This window comes from Trachypithecus francoisi, unplaced genomic scaffold (assembly GCF_009764315.1).
Source record: "Trachypithecus francoisi isolate TF-2019V2 unplaced genomic scaffold, Tfra_2.0 Lachesis_group14, whole genome shotgun sequence".
In the NCBI taxonomy this organism is placed as follows: Eukaryota; Metazoa; Chordata; class Mammalia; order Primates; family Cercopithecidae; genus Trachypithecus; species Trachypithecus francoisi.
In genome coordinates, this window is record NW_022681459.1 from 31,209,686 (window position 1) to 31,230,949 (window position 21,264).

General features: G+C 50.8%; 1 protein-coding gene across 23 annotated transcripts in view; it reads left to right on the forward strand.

Annotated features, from left to right (window-relative positions):
• The first annotated feature begins 11,811 nt into the window (after positions 1–11,811).
• PCBP3 (poly(rC) binding protein 3) overlaps positions 11,812–21,264 on the forward strand; it is a 273,001-nt gene continuing 263,548 nt past the window's right edge. For 5 of the 23 annotated variants that reach the window (XM_033232640.1, XM_033232648.1, XM_033232652.1 and 2 more), the window contains exon 1: positions 11,813–11,893. The gene's annotated coding sequence lies outside the window, so the exon portion shown is untranslated. Of the gene's footprint in view, positions 11,894–17,665; positions 17,688–21,264 lie in introns of all 23 variants that reach the window. The other 18 variants (XM_033232657.1, XM_033232658.1, XM_033232666.1 and 15 more) reach the window with 7 other exon arrangements.

The window sequence follows — 21,264 nt, forward strand, 5'->3', positions numbered from 1 at the left end:
ACCCAGGAACAGACGGCCCTGGAACCGATGACAGCCCACCCCGTGAGTCTCACCCAGGATTGGATGGCCCTGGAACCAATCACAGCCCACCCCGCATGTCTCACCTGGGAACAGATGGCCCTGGAACCAATCACAGCCCACCCCGCATGTCTCACCCGGGAACAGACAGCCCTGGAACCAATGACAGCTCACCCTGCGTGTCTCACCCGGGAATGGACGGCCCTGGTTCCTGCGGGGTGGTGCAAGTGCAATTCCTCCAGAGGCTCTCTGGTTGTAATCTACTGAAAAGCCATTAAAAGGGTTGCCACACCAGGCTGTGGTCCCTGCTGACACCACTAGTCCTGGGGCCAAACCCCACACTAGCCTGTCCTTGCCCTCCCCACATTCTAGACTGGCCTCCCTCAGCTGAGCCTTGGTCCAAACTGTTCACCCCACACACCCAGGCCTCGGTCGTCCTGCATTGAATGGGTCATGGTTGCTGTGATTACAGCTGCCACTCAGCGCAGATCCCGAAGTGCCCCAGCGAGTCTGTTGGCTGCAGGCATTCCCCTCATTGTCCCTGTGGTGCAGAAGCAAGCCTCGATCTCCACGATGTTCAGAGCCTGCCCACTCCCCATCTCCATGTGTTCAGAGTGTGGCCCCCCAACCCCAATCTCCGTGGTGTTCGAAGCCTGGCACCCACCCCACAACCCCGCCGATTTCCATGATGTTCAGAGCCTGGCCCCTTCACGGGTACAGCAAGTGCATGTGTGGCTTGCCCACTGACACGAGGAGGCCACAGTGGCCAAATGGTGGCCATGGCTTCCAGTCTTGAGGCAACCTGTGTACTCTGGCAGGAGCCTCGTCTCAACCAGGGTGCCAAGGGTTCCAGTCCAAGAGAGCCTCAGATTTCAGCCCCAGGAAGCACAGTCATGCGAGCCGTTTACCGTGCATGCTGGGGAGGGGCCGAACTGGCTTCCATCCCTGGGGTCTCTGGAGCTTTGTTTGCAAGGTTCCAAGGACATGGGATCATTTCCTGACCGTGGGCTCAGCACGGATCCTACATCCTGAAGTGCAGTTCCTGGGCCAGACAGGCCCAGGCTGTCTCAGAGCTGCCACCCACGCTGGGCCATTCGCAAGTCTCCCTTCACTTGTTGTAGGCCGGCTGCTTCTGGGTGATGGGTCTGTGGTAACACCAGTGAATTGCACGGTCACATGCCCATCATCAGACCTTCTTTACTTGGAAGAGGTCTCTGGGTGCAAGGCAGGTGCTGTGTGAAATACTGTCATAAATGTCTCATGCAGCGTAAGGAGCTACCTACGAACTCAGTGGCCTGAAACCTCGACGTGTTATCTCTCACTGTGCTGAGGGCCGACAGGCTCAGCTGGGTGTTCTGTTCTCACTCTGTTCCTTCACGTGGTGCAGTCAGATGGCAGCGGAGGCTGGAATCATCTGAAAGCTTCTTCACTGGGACACTGTGTCTGCTGCAGGGATCTCTCCTTCTCTGAAACCTCTCCTTCCGTCCAGCTGGGGTTTCCTCATGGCATGGTAAGCCCAGCACAGTTGGATCCTATGTGCTGACTGGCTTTTCTCAGAGTGAGCAATCCCAGAGGGAAGAATTTGCAGGTCAACCCCAGAAATGCACAGCATTGCTTCTACCATACTGTATTGGCTAAAGAACCCACCCACTTTCAAAGACAAGGAGCACAGGTTTCACCTTTTCATGGGAGGGCTGTCAAGGAATTTGTGAGCATCTTTAATCTTCTATGTCAGCAAGTCAGTGGGGTTCAAATTCTGAAAGCCACTGCCAGGGGAGCTGGAAGACACAGGAAGGGTGGGAAGGCAGCCCCACACCGTGAGTGTAGGTCAAGTTCTGTAAGGATGAGTTGCCCTCTTCTCCAAGGCGAGAGGAGTTTGAGGTCATTGGTTTGCCTCCACGAGGCTGACTGGTTTTCCCCAAGAGCAGGGCCAGGTCACAAACCGTGCTAGTCCATGCTCTGGCAAGCCAGCCTTGAGGAGACCCACGCTGCTGGACCCAGGCCAAGCTTTCAGCCTTTCTCTCTTGTGTGCTCTGTTCCTGGCTCAGTTGGCTGATGGCACAGGCTGGCTCGTGGCTACTATCTAGCCATCCAGTCAGCCTGGTGGCCTATTGCGTTCTCTGCAGGAGATGCTTCCTGGTGTGTGTTAATGTAAGACACAAATGCCTCCACACATGGGGCCCTCTTTTGTAGGACCACCTGCCTGCCTCTTCCCCCACATCTATTATTTCCCATGTTCTGATCTTCTCCTTTTGGTTTGCTTGCCTAGGAGCCAGTGAAGATACCTGCCATCCGGTGTTTAGCATTCGTTCCACAGAACTGGAGCCCTGAGTGCTGTGTGCACAGCTCTCACCAGGAGGACTTCCCGCACCCAGAGAGGTCATCAGGTGGCAGCATCCATGCCTGGCTGGAACTAACATATTGTGCTGCTGCATCTGTGTTTCTGGCTAGAAACATGGCAGCGTTTCCATTTTCCTCTGTCAGTTACCACAGGGAACCCCTGCGAGAGTGCGCTGTAAGCAGAGGAGGAGTAACGGTGCATGGAGGCAGGCAGCACGGACTCCGCAGCACCTGAAACTCACCTGTGCCTTCTGAACCTGCTCAGACTGTTTCCCTTGTGCTCTGGGCTGACCCTGCACTCGCCCTCCTGTGGCTCGGTGCACTGGTGATAGCCAGCCCACACGGCAGCTCTGCTCACACAGTCACTTGACCGCAAGTTGCGTAGTCAGCCTCTGCTAACGCCAAGCGTGCCCAGTTGCTTTTGAAATGGAGGGTAGCTCTTTGGCACTGAAGGCACGGCCTTGCTTGAGAACTCCAAGGGATGTTCTGTGACTGTCGTATCAGGATTCACCAGAAACACTGCCATGCCGTTCTCTCCAGAGGAACTTCCAGAACCATTGACTCTGCCGATCCCACAGAACAAGTGGCTCAGCAGCTTGCACTGTGGCCTGGACCTGATGCGGAGCCTTCCCTTGCTCTGGGTCCCACTGGAAACAGGCACTTTCTGGCTCTGACACTAGGTGGGTTGGAACTCATTCCAGCTGTGGCATCCGCTATCTCTGAAATCTACAGAGGCCCACCAAAGCCGGTGCCTCCTTCTTAAAGGAAGAAGATTCAAGGTGCAACAACTTGCCATTTACCTAGAAGGCATATCCTGGCATGCCCGAGTCACTAGACCCCCACGTCTTCACTCCTGGGTGGGTCCCTGAGTCCTCCTGGATTGGCTCCCAATGTCCTGTGCACAGGTATTTCCTAGGGCAGGTAGGACACTGCCGTGTTCTGCTTCAAGGGCGGCCAGGGCACCATGGTGTTCAGCTCCTAGGGTGGGCAGGGCACCGTGGCATTTAGCTCCTAGAGCCGGCAGGGCACCCCCGTGTTCGGCTCACCAGGCGCAGTTAGGATGCAGCAATACAGCAGCCCACAGCACTCAAGGCCCTGTGGACTACACCCTCAGTAGTCCGAGAGCAGCGCGGGGTTGGGAGCCTGTGCTGCTGTTCCGGCCACGCCGGTGAAGTGCTTCTGGTCTCCATGCTGGTGGAGACTGAGGAGAACATGGGTACCGCTCCATAGCTACCTTCCTGGGCCAGAGGCTGGGCGGATCCGCCCCAGGTAAGACCCCACATCTGCTGCGGCAGCTGCTGTCGGGCTCCTTGAGGCTGGTTTCCTGGCCCCTCCTTCCCACCACGTCCCCTTCCCACCAAAGCAGTGACATCAGCTCCATCTAGTTTGAAAACAGAGGCTGGTTTGAGGGCTGGAGTCAATTAGTAATCACATTAAAAATGTGTGCTATCCCTGGGGAATTTCCTGCAAGGTTTCACTTCTTTTCTGTTTTCAAAGAACAGCACTCTTGTTGGCAGGGACTAGCAGAAGACGGAGACGTTTTGCCATAACTGGCTGCTGCTGTGGGAGTGGTGGGCTGAGAATGCAGCCGAGTCTTCTCTGGGGCATGTGGGTCTCTGAGGCTGGAGGTCTCAGATGGTGTGTGTGCATGTGTATGGGCTGTGGAATCTGTGTGGAGTGTGTACGTGTGTGATGTGTGTGTGTATGTATGTGTGGTATATGTGTGTGTTGTGTGATATGTATGTGTGTGAGGTGTGTTTGTATGTGATGTATGTGTGTGGTGTGTATGCATGTGTGGTGTGTGTGATATGTGTTTGTATGTGACATATGTGTGTGGTATGTGTGTATGGTGTGTGTGATGCATGTGTGTGTTGTGTGTGATATGTATGTGTGTGACGTGTGTGTATGAGTGTGCGTGTGATGTGTGTGTGATATGTATGTGATGTGTTTGTGATATGTATGTTGATGTGTTTGTGTGTGATGTATGTGTGGTGTGTGTATGTGTGTGATGTATGTGTGTGTTGTATCTGATATGTATGTGTGCTGTGTGGTGTGTATGTGTGTGATGTGTGTGTGGTGTATGTGTGTTATGTGCGTACGTGTATGTGTGGTGTGTGAATGTGTGTGATGTGTGTGGTGTGGTGTGTGTGGTGGTGTGTGTGGTGTGTGAATGTGTGTGATGTGTGTGGTGTGTGTGTGATATGTGTATGTGTGTGATGTGTGTGTGGTGGTGTGTGGTATGTGTGTGATGTGTGTTGTGGTGCATGTGTGGTGTGGTGTGTGTGATATGTGTATGTGTGATGTGTGTGGGGTGGTGTGTGTGATATTTGTATGTGTGTGATGTGTGTGGTGTATGTGTGATATTTGTATGTGTGTGATGTGTGTGTGTGTGTGTGTGGTGTGTGGTGTGTGTGGTGGTGTGTGTGGTGTGTGAATGTGTGTGATGTGTGTGGTGGTGTGTGGTATGTGTGTGATGTGGTGTGGTGTGTGTGTGTGTGTGGTGTGTGGTGTGTGTGTGTGTGTGGTGTGTGTGTGTGTGTGGTGTGTGTGATATGTGTATGTGTGATGTGTGTGGGGTGGTGTGTGTGATATTTGTATGTGTGTGATGTGTGTGGTGTATGTGTGATATTTGTATGTGTGTGATGTGTGTGTGGTGTGTGTGTGTGATATGTGTATGTGAGTGATGTGTGTGGTGTGGTGTGTGTGATATGTGTATGTGTGTGATGTGTGTGGTGTGCATGTGTTTGGGGGAGGGCTGTGCATTTCTGCTCTCAGCTTGGCCCCGGGCAGCCAGCAGAGACTGCTCTCCCCTGGGCCCCCACACACGAAGTGGCAACCTGGCTCCAGGCCTCTCCCCTGCGTTCACACTGCCTCCTTGCAGTCCTCCCAAAGGGCTGCCAGGCACAGGGCCATGGGCATGCTGGTGACCGGGCACAACTTCTCCAGCCCGGAGCATTCCCGTTGTTGGCGCCGTTCTGCACCCGCAGTCTGTGCCAGGGAGCTCAGCGCCCTGCCACTCCATGTGTCCAGTAGCCCGGGACCACGGTGCGGGCGTGCTGCGGCTCCACCGTGGTTTGGACAGGACTGCTCACAGGATCAGCACAGCATGCTCTGCCTGCCGCAGAGGGTCAGCGATCAGAGAGACAAGGAACAGCAGTAGCACCGTGCGTGGGTGCAGCTGTGGAGCCTGCTGGGGTGGAGTTGAAGCTGCTGTCTGTCAGGCCCTCTTTGAGCAGCTGACAAACACCCTCCGTGTAGTGTCCACACCAGCAGAGTGAGTGCCACCAGCTCCTCTGGGGTCCTTTAGGCCAGAGGTAGGCAAGGGTAGACCTGCTGTGCTCCAGGAGAGAGCCTGTGTGGGCCAGGGCTGCTGATACAGAGCTGCTGGTTAGTGGGGCAGCTGGGCATGCGGCCCAGAGCTGGGTAGCGGCCACAGAGCTGGTGGTTAGTGGGGCAGCTGGGGCATGCGGTGGGGCAGACCCCAAGGAGCTTCCCCAGCTAGAGCGGCCTGGAGCGCCCCTGGCTCTCCAAGATGGCTGACCCCGGGACTCGGGAGTGGACAAGCAGGCTCCTCCACCTCCATCTCCACCTGTCCCTTCAGTATTTAAGCAGGGACCCACAACGGGCGCGGGGTGGGGTGGGGTGGGGTGGGGGGGGGGGGGGAGAGGATACACCAGTGCGGACGGAGCTTGGGACGCCAACAGATGTGAGTCATATCTGTGCCTTTCCAGGAGGCCCCATCATCTGGATGTCAGGCAGGGAGGAAGGGAACCTGCCGTGGCAACCCACCTGCTGGGCGCATCCTGTTCTCTGGGTGTGGGGCTTCCGACTTGTTCACTCGGGAGGCCAGAGGGCAGTACACACAAGACCTCCTGACCTTGGCTTTGTTGCCAGCCTTTGTTCATAGGTTTGCAAACTCCTAGGCTCCCCAGGTACCATAAACATAGAGACTGACCTAGTCCTAGGTGGTCTGGGGGGTGGCAATTGGGAGAGAAGGGGCTAAAAAGAATCCTTTGTGAGCCAGACTAAGTTCCTATGTTCCCCATTTGTGACTCCAGCTACAGTGGAGGGTTTTGTCCCCTTAATTTACATCTTAATGGTATATTTCTCACGATTTATGTTCTTGAATTTTCACCATAAAACACTTACCAGAGGTCGTTGGTTGCAAGGAGACTAAATGCATTGGTATTTATTTTCCAGTCCAGTAAAGTAGGAAGGCGGGTGCTTGCTAAACTGTGGCAGAGGTGGGACACCAAGAAATTTGGGGTCCTAAGTAAATAAAGGCTTGGGGGGCTGGGCGAAGAGTGTCCCACCACCCTCTTTCTCTTACAGGAATACTCTGCTGAACAGCTCCACGTGTTTAAATCCATCTCTACAAATATTACAGAGGAGTACTGATGTCAACAGAGAGGTTTTAGGTGGCTGTAATAAAAAAGCTGCAAATGGATATAAAAGTCAGTCTTAAGGTGTTACTTGTCGGTAGGCAAAGCAAGGGCGTCTGCAGCACACCCCACCCATGCTGGTCTGCCCAGCAGCTGGTGGACTTTCTTTGCGGGATTTGGAAGCTTTGCGTTTCCCCTCCAGTCTCTTCCTGAGAACCCAGCAGAGGTTGGAGGGAGGGTGGGAGTGACGTGGTAGCTCGGCACCAAAACAAAGAGTTGTTCTAATTTTAGAGTCTTAATGGTGCCCGTTGAGGCACACAGAGAAGGGGCGGAGTTCTGGCTGCCTCTGAGCAGAAAGTCTTCCCAAAATAAAAGGAAGGTCTGGATGACCCGTGACGTTTCTGGTGCATCTGTGAAGTGTGTGCATTTCTTCTTTATGCAAAATATAAGAAACCTTGCATATAACAAAGACTGGGGAGAGTGCTCTGCGTGCAGTGGGGGAGGGGCCCAGGGCAGAGGAGGACTGCTCCCCAGGGCTGAGAAGCACCCAAGGGCACCAGGGTGGCAGCAGGAGCTCTTTCCTCCCTCTCTGTCTCTCTCTGTCAGCAGTGACTCATGGACCTCAGGGCCTGAGATGTCTATCCCAGTTGCCGAGATGCCCGTCTGAGGGGGGCAGGCCAAGGATTCATTTGCTTCTTACCATGAAGGGCTGAGAGGACACAGGGCCCACCCCTCATCCATTAGGCATGATGAGGGCAACTGGGGGAGTTCTGGGCGCTTCTCCACAGCCAGATATTAGAGACCCTGTGATTATTTTCTGCTAAAACCAGGGCACGCCGCCAGAGAAGCTGATGGGCTGCTCTGTGTGAGACTCCAAATCACTTCCACGATGTTTTACCCTTTGGGGCAGAGCCATCTGCTTCCATGCATGGCTTGAATCCAACTTACCAACATTGATAACTTTTTGTGCATATGATAGGGACAGGTGTCACTGCCAGCCCTTCACGTTGGCAGAGCAGGCACTCCCCATCCTGTCTGTGTTCACTCTGCGCTGGGCAAGGGGGTTGGACACTGAGGGAGTGGCCAGGATGCAGAAGCAGTGCGGAGTGTGCTTCTGGGAGATGCCTGAAAGCAGGGCGGCTGTGGGGCACAGGGCAAGGGTTACCTTGCCAGCGCTGAAGAGGAGAGGCGGCTGCAGCCCCACCTACGCCAGATTTCTCTCTCCACCTGTCCTGGGTGTCTCTTTCCAATGCTCCACCCATGCCCACTGCCCTTCCAGAGCACACTTCCAGGAAGTGCCCTGTTCTGGGTGTCACCATCACCCAAGCTGGGGGCACCTTGCAAGCCTGCTGGCCATGGCTTGCTGTCTATCTGTAGGTGCCCCAGGCCCAGGGCCAGGAGCCAGTCAGGCAGTGCCGCATGTGGGAGCTGCCTCTTCAGCAGGGGGACAGAGGAGAGGGCATGAGGGGACCCCTGAGCAGCTTCATCTAATCCAAGTACAAACACCACGGCACCAGGTAAGTTAGGTCAGGTGCATTTATGATGAGGCTGATATAAAAAGGAGGAAGCGGAAGTGGGAAGTATTTTTAGTTTCTGTATTTCCCTAACCAGGGCAGCTGGCACAGGAATTGGCTTCTTGGTCTCTGATTTCCACTCCAGCACTCTGGCCATCAGAGGATCCTCTGTGAGCTCAGCTGAGCCAGCCCCCCCCCGCTCCCGCCACCCCAGCGGCTTTTGGTGGGCAGTGGCAGCGGTCCCTGTGCAGGGCAGGAGCCTGGGGAAGCAGGGGCTGGGTGCTGCTGGTCCCTGGAAGAGGGACTTCTGCCCCAGTGCTTTGTGAAGAGGACAGGAGGGTAAAGTATTCATTTGCCCCTGGGTAACATGTGTTCTGGGGTTGCAGGCTGAGGTAAGGGTGTGAATTCTCCCTGAGGAAAGGCTCAGCCTGGAGTGTAGTCCTGCTGAAGGCCACAGAGACCACACACTCCACCCAGACTCCGGATCTCCCTCCCCAGCAGGGGGATGGAGGCCCTGCCGCTAGGAGTGCTGGGGTTGTGTGGAAGGACTGGGCTTCTCCAGGGCTCCTGGGAGGCCTAAACATCTCGCAGGATTGTGACGCTAATTACCACCGTGATTGCTTTCTGTGTGTAACTGCTTTCCCCAAACTTTAGCCATCTAATGTGGAGCTACAGAAGGCCCCCGCCCCTACCCCTCCAGATGTCCCAGCCCACCACAAGCAGGAAGGCCGGGTGCTGGGAGACTTCCTGGGGCTGGATCTGACATCATTCCAAGCAGATGATAACCTGCCTTCCCGATTTCCATACCCACAGCAAGACACCCTGGAGTTATTTATAAATGTGAACCTCTGGTGCCGGGACCAGCACCCTGACGACCATGAGAGGGTGGAGACAGCGCACTCCGAGCTCAGGGAGGCAGGAAACTCTGGACCTGGAGGCCAGGGACCATGAGGGACACGCTGCAGGCCCAGCTGCTGCCACCTGGGGCGGAGCTGCCCTGCAGGCTCCCGGAGAACCCAGAGCGAGGCCGGATCAGCGCGTGTCAAGGGGCGGGGCGTGAGAGATGGAGCTGCTTTTTTCTTCGCAGGGTTGGCAGGAACTGGAAATAATAGAAAGTCGTTAGGGTCCAACACGCTGCCCTGAAAACACTATCATTACTTTCCTAATGACTAACTGTGTCTTTCAGCCGGTGGGGCAGGCAGCTGAGGCCGCAGGCTCCCGCAGAGGACCGCGACGTGGGAGGCTGGCAGCCTGTAATCTGGGGGCGCTGACAGCGCTCTGCCCAGACCCTGGCGCCGGCTCCAGCCTCCAGCACAGCAGCCCTCGGTCCCTCCAGCCCCCCGCCCGTAGAGTCCAGGTGAGGCTGAGGCCGCCCAGTATCCCTTCTCCTCCTCCTTTTTAAAAAAACACAGTCTCACGATGTTTCCCAGGCGGGTCTCCAACTCCTGGGCTCAAGCGATCCTCCTGCCTCGGCCTCCCAAAGCGCTGGGATTAAGGGGCAAGCCACTGCACCCGGCCCACCATCCCTTCTGGTTCATTTCCAGTAAGGTCCTGTCCACAGCGTCCTTCTCAGCATTCTCACCAGGCTGCGGGCCTCGGCCTTCCTCTCCCCCATTCTCATTCTCCCCGAAACCGCCAGGCCCGTCCAAAGCATGGGTTCGCCAAGCGCCCCCCGCTCCACATTCCCTTCCCCGCGGACTCAGCCTCCATAGCTCGCGGACGGCCCCTCCTCACGCCAGCCCAGGCTTTTTTTTTTTTTTTTTCTATTTTAAGGTTTTCTTTTAATGACACAAGCGACATTTGGAGACAAGAGGGCACATCTCTTCCTGACCCACCTCCAACCCCAGCTGACGGCCGCCCTGCGCCTGGCGTGGACGGCCGGAGCGTTCCCTGGGTGGGTTCCGTCCATCCCGACCCCTGTCCCCGCGCCCGCTCCGGGGGTGCTTGGGGCCTGTGACGTTGCCTCGAGGCCGCATCCGGTGACCCGGCAGCCCCTGGCGCTCGCGGCAGGCGGGCGGGCGCGGACCCCGGGCTTTGGGGCGCAATTCCTGCCACTGGCTGCCGGCCTGAGGTTCTGGGGTGTCCGAGGTCCCGGGCGAGGAGAGGACGTTTCTCCGGCTCAGCCCCCCACCTCCTGCGCTGCCGCCCCCCACCCCCAGCTCCCCACGGACGCCCAGAAGCGTCTCCCACCCCGGCGAGGACCCGCGGAGAAACGGGGCCCAGGCGCGGCGACTGCGGAGGACGCGTCTCGGCCCCAGAGCCCCGGTCTTGGGGGCGTCCAGCTCCCCTTGCCCGAGGCGGGCGCTCAGCGCCGCGGAAGAAACGCCCGGGGCGGGACGCACAGCGAGGCGGGCTCCGCGGGAAGTACCGGGAAAACGGCGCGGAGCAGAACAGCCCGGAGCCAGTCCAGAGAAAGGGCGGCCTCGCCCTGCAGACCGCGGGGCCCGGCAACGCCCCGCCCCAGGCCAGGGCACGCGAACGCCGGGCGGGCGGAAGGGACGGGGCCGCGGGACCAACGCGGGACGGGCGGTGTCTGGGCCCAGCCCGAGAGGACCCGCCCTTCACGGGGCGCTCGGAGCCCCTGCCCGCCGGGCGCTGCGGCCCCAGCCTCGGGGCCGGGGCCAGACCCGCAGGGAACGAGAAGCGGGAGCTGCAAGGGGACCCTCGGGGCTGCGGCCCGGCCGGGAATTCAACGGCCACTAGCGTCCAGTCCGGCCCGCCCACCACAGGCCCGCCCCAGTCCACCACGGACCCGCCCCGTCCACCACGAACCCGCCCCGTCCACCACGAACCCGCCCCGTCCACCAAGGTCTCGCTTACCGCAGGCCCGCCCCGCCCACCACAGGCCTGGCCCGCCTACCAAGGCTCGCCCCGCCCACCCTCGGTCCCGCCCACCACAGGCCCGCCCCCAGTCTGGACCCCGCCCCGTCAAGGACAGGAATCCCCCAACCCCGAACCCCGTCCACTGCTCTTGCTCGTCTCCCGCCAGCCCCGACTTAGACCTCTCCCCGGCCTGGCTTCTCGAACTCAGCCCCGCCCCTTCCCCACCCCAAATGATGACCGGCCCCTCCTACTGCCCGTGTCCGCCCCGCTTCACTTCATTAGGGCCCCGCCCCGATTCTTGCCCCGCCCGCTCAATGTCCCGCCTACGACCCCGCCCACCACCAGTGACTAGCACGCCCTTTCGAGGCCCCGCCTCCTCCCCGCCCAATACTCGGCCCCGCCCTACGCGTCTTTGGGCCTAGTCCCCGCCCGCCCGCAGCCCCATCCCCGCCCCTTTGACTCGAGTTGGCTTTTTCCAGAGAACTTCCCGGGCTTGGATTGGCCGCGCCGGTCGATGTTCCGCCGTTTGATTGGCCCGCGACGCCCGCTTTCGTGAGCCTGCCCTTAGGCGGGGGCGGGGCCGGCGGCGGCGCGCGGCGCTAGATTGGTTAGCGGCGCAGAGGGGCGGGCCCGCGCCGCGCGCAGCGCTCCGGCTGAAGCGCCTGAAGCCGCGACCGCCGCCTGAGCCGCCTCAGCCGCGGTCGCCGCCGCCTTCTCACCCGCCTCGCCCGCCTCGCCCCGACCCCGCCCCGATCCCGCCCGGGCCTCCCGGCCTCTCCCCGCCGGCCCGCGGGCTCGCCGTCCGGCGCAAGGCAGGTGAGTGAGCGATGGCGGGCGGGGTCGGGGTCGGGCGCCCTTGCGGGTTACGGAGACCGAGTCCCCGACGGAGGCCGAGTGGCGGGGCGACCCCGGGCCGCGGCAAACTTCGCCCGAGCCGCGGCGGGCGGGGGTCCCGGGCTGGGTCGCGCCGTCCCCGATCGCCGCCGGCGCCTGCGTCGGCCCGGGGCAGCGAGGGGACCCGCGCTCCCTCCAGGTGCGGTGGCCAGGCCTGGCCCGCCCGCCTCCGCCCCTTCCCCAAATTCGGAAGTTGCGGCGGGAAGCCGAGAGCGCCTCGGACGTGGGTCAGAAAACGTCTGGACTACTTGAGGCTTCAGTTTCAAAACAGCACACATTTCATCTCTTGGTTGAGAAGAGATCTGGGGAACACCCCGGGGCGGCCGCGGCGGCGGGAGGGCGGCGGGGCGCGGCGCGGGGACTCCTCCCCCTGGACGGCCTCCGGGAGCGCGCGGCCTCACCCCTCAGTGACCCCACGGGGAGCCGCGCGCGGGCGGTGGGGCGCGCGCAGGTTCCTCTTGTTGGTAGCTGTGCTGTTTTAATTTGGGGGGTGGTTAGAACGTGTGTCTTGTTGTCCCCACACGTGTTGTGATTGGAAGTCTTGTTTTGTGAAAGAGTTTGTTTTCGCCTGGCGGTGGTTTCCAGTTTCCCCTCCCCCTGCTCGGAAATGCTGGCGTAAGACATTTGAAAGTTCACCAAAAGTCGGGTCCTCCATCTCGTGGCTCGGGGTGGATTATCTTCCACCGTCCTTCAGAGCAGCCTGGATTTGCAGGACTTGTGAGCCCTCAGTGTGAGCCGATAGCACTCTTAGTTGTGGAGTGTAGAGTGAGATTCACCAGAAGGAATCTTGGGCAGCAGGGCCTTGCGGAGAGGCCTTTAGAGATTTGACTGGGTAACTTACAGACTCCCCCCATTTCAAAAATATTTCCCTGGCACAGGCCCTCACACATTCCTCCGAAATTGAACTCACTTTGAGGGGCAAACTGTTGCCCTTTTTCTTTTCTTTGGACTTTCTCAGATGTGGATCCCAAAGGAGTGTGCAAGGGTGCTTCCCTATTTAAGAGAACTAACTCCCAGTCTCTTCATAGTCAAGAAAAATTCATCATCTTAAAGCGCGTCAGAGATACTTATTTTAGCCCCAAAAGGAGTGTTTGTAGAACAGTGGCACTCTGAAGGGATCACTGGCAAGATCTGAAAGGACCTGATTGATCCTCACATGAGAGAAACAGAAATAGTTCTGGTGTTTTCAGACTTGGAGATCCATCAGAAAACATGGGGCCTTAAAACATAAGTGCAGTGACTGACGAACTGATGTCTCACTTTCGAGTCGTATTTTTTTTTCGCTTGTGTGTAGATGCTGTTGTTTATACAGTGCAAGTTCATTACAAATGTTTTAGAACTTACATAAGTTCACGTATTTACTTAGTTGACACTCATAAGGTTTTGAAAAAGTTTTGATGGTAAATGGGGTCTTTATAACTGAAAAAAATGGACTCTCTAGAATTCAGTGCTTTTGGCTGGTATTGCCACAAGTGCTGCTGATTAGCAGTGATATTGGACCTCAAAACATCTCTTTCCCAGATATCTTTACAATACTCAAGGTGGGGGAAAATCCACACAGCTTTGTGGTTACATTTTTAGCTATTTATGAGAAAAAATTCAACACATGGTTATATGTTGTTAGCTGTTTTGAAGAAGCTATCCTTTACCCTATTGTTCTGAGGGAGGCTGAGAGCATGCTGCATTTATAAATTTGAAAAAGTCTCAATGAGCTTCTTGAACCAATCTAGCCATTCAAATTTGGATTCTGTGTATCAGTTTTGATTATTTCAGTTCCTGTGTCAATGGCAGAATCATTTCTATTTTTACAAAAGTCTCAGGGCTTTATTGTAAAGGTGATCACTGAAGCAGATTTTAGTAGATGTAAGTTGTGTATCCTCTCGGTGAAGAAGGCTGTGCTTTGGGCCATAACCAAGGACAATACTTGCTCATGTATTGGAATTGCCCCAACTTAAACATTAGAATAAATGCTATAGATTTTGGGGCAGCTCTGATGTCTCAGCTCTCATCTCTGGTGGCAGTGACTCTCACAGGCAAGGCGTCATGGGCCCGCTGTCCATGGTGCTGAATCCGTGTCACCTGTTTCTCTCTCTGTGTGTGTGGGTGTGTTTTGCGTGGGGCGGGGGGCTCAAACTTCCTTTCCAGCGTACTTTAAAATTAATTTCAGAATTCATATGATTAAATAAAATTTGATCAGGGAAATTCTGTTGAATGGGAGCATGTCTTCAAAACACTTAAGCCATTTTATTCTTCTTTTTAAGGAGGATGGTTATGCTACAGCATTCCGTTTCCTTTGCTTAGTCTTCACCGTCTCTCTAGGTGGGAGTTTTGTTGCTTGAGTGTGGGCATCAAGTAACAAATCACTGACATTACATGAAACCCTGTTTTCTTAACAACCATTCTTTTAAGAAAGTACCAGTTTGTTTTAGTCTGTTTTGTTTTGCTTATAACAGAATACCTGAAACTAGGTAATTTACAAAGAAAAGGAATTTATTTCTTATAGTCATGGAGGCTGAGAAGTCTAAGGTCCAGGGGCCAAAGCCATTAGTTCCAACTCACATGACAACCCACTAATCCATTAACCCTTGAATGGATTAATCCATTTTATGAGGGCAGAGTCCTCTTGATCCAATCACCTCTTAAAGGCCTCACCTCTCAATACTGCTGCATTGAGGATTATGTTTCAGCATAAGTTTTGGAGGGGATATTCCAACCATAGTACCTTTATTACAATACAGACAATACATCTGTAGGCATATATCTACGCAGGGGCAACTTGTTCCCAAAAGGGTTGACTGTAGCATGTTTTGCATTCTCCAGTATGTTGGTTCTCAGCCTTTCCTGATGAAGGGATCTGTTTATGTGTTGGGTTAGTGAGTGGTTGTCAGGCATTCCTGTTGTGTTAGAGCTATATCTACTCTCTTTTCTCTAACGTTGAGGACATTTTTGTAAATAATTTTACATGAGTCTTTTCTTTCTCTTGAGGTTAATTTTGTCAGCTACTTTAGAATTGCCCCACAGGTTAGCAGTAAAAAAAAATGATAGATGTCACTTGTGGTACAGAGATTGTTGCACATGGTAGTAAATTGTATATCAAGCTAAGCAGTGGATTGTTGAGGTGCTTTTTGTTATGATCATCTGAACTAATGCTTTGGCCCCATTTGTTGTACACTTAACCCAGGTTAGTTTTTGACATCTCTTTTGTTGACAGAAACTCAGGAAATCTTCCTTCTGCCTCATCCAAGCTTCAGAAATACTCCCTGATTGCCTACTCTTTGCCATTTCCTATGCTGTGACCTGGGAACCCATGGGGGAATGAGACAGAGTTCTTACTGAAGGGCTCACCAGTTCAGATTGAGGAAGGAACATGTAAACATATAATTATAGGGGGCTATAGTCAGTGCTACAGTTGGGATACATAGAAAGCCAGGCGAATGTGTTGAGGGGTGATTCATTTGGGCCGAGAATCAGGGAAAGCTTTAGAGAGGAGGTGGTCTTTGGGCTGGGCCCTAGGGCATGAGTTATAATTGGGCATGGATTGGGTATACATTTATTAGAACAAGACTGGAAGGTTGGAATAACCGGAGTACAGAGCGTGTAGTGGTGTGGAGGCTGGAGGTACGGAAGCATAGTAAAGGAGTTGGGACGCTGCTGGAAGTGTTAGGGGCATTGTGAAATGGTTGGAACTCTGTTGGAGATGGAGGGGGGCGAAAGTGGAGGAGGAGTTACGTGGTAGGTAGAATAATGGCTCACAAAGCTGTCCACATCCTAATCTCAGGACTATGTTATGTTACATGGCAGGGGAGTTAAGGCAGCAGATGGAATGAGGTTGCTAATCAGCTGATTTTAAAATAGGGAGATTATCCTGGATTATCTGGGTGGGCTCTGAGTAATCACAAGGGTTCTTAAAAGTGGAAGAGAGAGGCAGAATAGTCAGTGTCAGAGTGATGTGAAGTGAGAAAGACTCTAACTGCCATTGCTGGCTTTGAGGATGGAAGGGTGCACTAGTCAAGGAATGTGGGAAGCCTTTGGAAAAGGCAAGAAAAGGGATTCTTTCCCCTAGAGACTTGGGAAAGGAATGCAGTCCTAGATTTCTAGCCCAGTGAAACCCTTGTCTGACTTGTGACCTCCAGAACTGTAAGGTAGGTAAATGTTTGTTGTATTAAAACACTAAGTGTCTGGAAGTTTGTTCCAACAGCAGTAATAAACTGATACAAGCTGGGGCTCTTCATTTGGCAGTCTTAGCTGACAAAATTAAGGAGGAAATAACATGATTAGATTGGTTTTAGAAGATAAAATGATGGAGCTGCCACTTGGGGAGAATTCACTCCAGATAAGCATAGTTCTATTCTCTATTTCACCTCCTAGGCAAGACTGGCATCTGATACTGTCTTATTTGGCCCGGATCCCACTTACAGTCTCTCTGAGCAGCTTCCACAGCCTCTACCCTTCCCAATTGCCATGTCCCACTGGGTCATCTTTCCTCTGTGTTGGACACGTGGGAAAGAGTAGACCAGGTCAGGTATACACTTACCACTGAGATTGTGTTGTCACAGGCTAGGCCCAATTCCAACAACCTAGTTGTTGTCAGATTACTTTCCAGAGGTTAGTTTCTTTACATCCTCACTAATCCTTTGTATCTTCAGATGTTTTAATTGTTGTCAATTGAGTAGATATTAAATATCTTACTGTTTTAATTAGCGTTTCCTTGGCTAGTGAGTTTGAGGATTTTCCACCCATACTTTGGCTACTTGAACTTCTTCTAAAAATTGTATTCTTATATTGTTTGTCCATTTATTGTCTGGATTATCCTTTTTATAGCTTTGTAGAAGTTCTTTTACATATTCTAGATTATATTTGTATCCTGTTCTTTATCCTTTGAAATATGCTGTTTTGATGAACAGATGTTCAGTTTTAATGTAGTCAGATTTATCAATCTTTTCCTTATGGTTTATGGTGATTGAGTCTGATTTAAGAAATCTTGTGTTACTCCAAGGTCGTTGTATTAGTCCATTTTCATGCTGCTGATAAAGACATATCCGAGACTGGGCAATTTACAAAAGAAAGAGGTTTGATGAACTTACAGTTCCACGTGGCTGGGGAGGCCTCACAATGATGGCGGAAGGTGATGATGATGAAAGGTACATCTCACATGGCAGCAGACAAGAGAAGAGAGAGAGCTTGTGCAGGGAAACTCCCCTTTTTAAAACTATCAGCTCTCGTGAGTCTTACTTCCTATCATAAGAACAGCATGGGAAAGACCTGCCCCCATGATTCAATTACCTGCTTACTGGGTCCCTCCCATAACACATGGGAATTAAAGATGAAATTTGGGTGGGGACACAGCTAAACCATATCAGTCATGATAGATCCTCCTCTTTAAAAAATATTTAAATATTTGCTTTTTATAGTCTACTTGGAGCTTATTTTTGTGTGGGGTATGAGATAGAGATCCAATTTTAAATTTTTTTCCAAATTGATAACCAGTTGTATCAGCATTGTTTATTGAGTACAGTCCTTTCCCCAGTGATCTGCAGTGGTACCTTTGAAATACATCACATTTCACAAATGCGTGAATCAGTTTCTGGTTTCTTTATGTACCTAATGATAACTTAATTTATTTCTCCCTAGTTCTTAAATCTTTTATTGAGCTTTTTTTTTTTTTTGTCTTTTTTCCTTTGCTTGGACCACTAGAGAAAGTTGCATGGAGATTGTGGTAAGATTATCCTTATATTGTTTTTCATTTCAAAGAAATGCTGTAAAAGACCTAATTGTGAACTTTGTTATTTTTTTTTCTTGGTCGATTCCTTTATTAGGTTAAGGATGATCACATTTACTAGTAGTTTAATAAAAGCTTTTTTAAAAAATCGTGAATAGATTTTGAATTTTCTCAAATGGTTTTCTATACAGTATACTTATTTACATAATTTTATGCTTTTCTTAAAACTTATGATTGAGATGAAATATTTTATTCTTTTAATTTAAGCCATCGTTGATTTCTTGGGAGAAACTGTGATGTACTACATTAAAAAGTATTATCGGGGCAGGTGTGGTGGCTCACACTTGTAATCCCAACACTGAGAGGCTGAGGCCGGAGGATCATTTGAGCCCGGGAGTTCAAAACCAGACTGGGAAATATAGTGAGACCCCATTTTTACAAAAACAAACAAAAAAAAAACCAAAGAAAAAAATTGGCTGGGCATGGTGGCATGCATCTGTAGTCCCAGCTACTTGGGTACTTGGGGGACTGAGGTTGAAGGATCACTTGAGACTGGGAGGTTGAAGCTGCAGTGAACTGTGATCATGCCTCTGCACTCCAGCCTAAATTATTGGACCCAATATGCAAATATTTCATTTAGGATTTTGGCATATATTCATAAGAGGTGTTGACCAGTGATAATCTTTTCTTGTATTGCCCTTATTCAGATTTAGTATCAACATGATACTTCATCATCTTTGTAATAGTTTCTTTCTGTTTTTTAGGGACAGGGACTCTCTCTGTCACTCAGGCTGGAGTTCAGTGGTGCTATCATATCCTACTGCAGCCTTGAACTCCTGGGCTCCAGTGATCTTCTTGCCTTAGCCTCTTGATTAGCTGGGATTATAGGCACAAACCACCATGCTCAGATAATTTTTAAATTTTCTTTTTGTAGAATAAGGGTCTTGCTATGTTGCCTAGGCTGGTCTTGAACTCCTGGGCTCAAGAAATTCTCCCACCTTGGCCTCCCAAATGTAATAGTTTTGGAAAGGGAGGAATTTTTGTTTCCTGGAAATTTGGCAAAATCGATTCTAGCTGGTCTGGATCTGGACCTTTTTAAATATGGAGCCACTTGCAGTAGCAATTAATCACTTTGGAAGGGTCGCTAGTCCATTCTGCTCACATTTCATGGCCAGAAGGAGTCATTCTGGCCGTACCTAATTTCAGATGGGGCAGGGTGGTAGAATCTTCCTCATCCTGGAAGCAGGGGACACTCAGTCCAATAGCACAAGGAAACAAATTTTGTCAATAATCTTGAGTGAGCGTGGAAACAGATTCTTCCTCAGTCAAGCCTTCAGGTGAGAACACAGCCTGGCTAACACTTTGAATGCAGCCTTGTGAGACCCTAAGCAGCCGACCCAGTTAAGCCTGCTTAAATTCCTGACTCACAGAAACTGTGAGATATTAAACACATATTGGTTTAAGGTGTTAAATTTGTGATAGTTTGTTATGCGGCAATAGAAAACTGATGTACTGATTTCTACTGACCTCCCCTTAGAAGTGGATTTGGGTTGATGAAGGGTGTTTGACTCTGTTTAAGGTAATCAACTTATTATTTATTTTCTTTTATATGATGTTGTTTCTATTTATAAAAATAATATAAATATTTTGTGTAGAAAAATTGGAACAAACAGAAAAGTATAAAGTAGAAGATCAACATTATCCATAATCTTACCACAAAAGCATATTCAGTGTTTTTTCCTACTTATATTTTTGTATGATATGCATATCCTAAAATTGGGATTCATTCTGAAGTATGTTTTTTGAAGCAATATTTTTCCTTTTACTAGATCATGAGCATTTCCTTGTCTCATAATGTGTTCTTCCAAAATATGATTTCAAATGGCTGCATACTATTCCGAAGTGTCCCAGTTTGTTGAACCATTTCCCTATAGCTAGACATTTATGTTGCTTTAAAATACTCATCATTAATAAATAATGCTTTGAAAAATATCATATACAAAAATCATTGTGCGTATCACTGATTGCTTCTAAATTTCTAAAGGTAGAACTATTAGCTCAAAGGTTGTAAATGTTTTTAAGTCTTTTTGTGCTTAACCATCTATCTTCCAACATTTCTAAAAAATAATATAAAACTTAGACATCTGTTTTTGTAACTCACCAGGTTGGGATAGGACAGAACTATTGATTTTTGAGCATCTAGATTCCTGTTTTCTTAACCCTGTTTGCAGAGTGGTTTTAAATTATTCATTAAAGTGCAATATGGATTCTATTTATAGACGCATTTGTGTATGAGATCGCTCCCTTAATGTTTGGGGAAAAGCCTACAAATTGCTATTATCACATTCCTATCTTTGTAAATCTTTTCTACTCCTATTCACCCTTTCTTTGTTCTCAGTCAACCCAGTAGAGACACTGAGACAAATAAGGACTTGTATCCTTATATTACTCAGATAAAATGGCTATTCTGAGCCAGCCCTTGTTCTTTTCTTCTTGACATTTATTAACTAGTGGATCTCAAAAAGATGAGCCATCAGAATGTTAATGATTAATTCAAAAATATTTTTCCTGGTCTCTAAAGTAATGGATGTTTGTGTAGAAAATTTCTAAAGGAAAGATTAGCATAAAAAGCAGAATAAAAATCTTGATAATTCTGCTACCCACAGATGACCACTATTTAACCATAACTTGATCATGCCAGCTTATTCTTAAAATATGTGACTGGATTCTGATGGCATATATATATATATATATATATATTTTTTTTTTTTTTTTGAGATGGAGTCTTGCTCTGTTGCCCAGGTTTGAGTGCAGTGGCATGATCTCGGCTCACTGCAACCTCCTCCTTCTGGGTTCAAGCAGTTCTCCCTGTCTCAAGCTCCAGAGTAGCTGGGATTACAGGCACATGCCACCACGCCTGGCTAATTTTTGTATTTTTTAATAGAGACGGGGTTTCGCCATGTTGGCCAGGCTGGTCTCAAACTCCTGACCTCAGGTGATCCACCCGCCTCAGCCTCCCAAAGTGCTGGGATTATAGGCGTGAGCCACCACACCCGCCCTGATGACTAATATTTTGTTTGGAGTTTTTGCATTTGTGCCTGTGAGTGAAATTGGCTTGTAATTTTCCTTTATTATAGCTGTTCTCTTTCTAATCTGAGATGAATACTTAATTTGTTAATTTGCAGCTTTTCCTTTTTTTCTAATATGTGTGTTTAAAGTGATATATTTTCTTGTAAACAATGCCTCAACTACATCATACAAAGTTAGATTTAAGGCATTTTCATTATTGTTTGTTATACTTTCTAATTTCCATTATGGTTTTTTCTTTGATTCCTAGGTAATTTAGAAGAACATTTAAACATTTCCAAACATATGCATATTTTATTGTTTTATTATTCTTCAGGACAATTATATTGCCCAAAGATCTTGCTTTCTATGATTTTAATCCTTTAAAATTTGCTGATTTGCCTTATAGCCCAGAATATGGTATGTAAGTTTTCTCAGATATTCCTATGTGCCTGGAAATAATTGGGTTCAATGTACTATACTACGTATTCTGTTTAGCTGAGTTGGT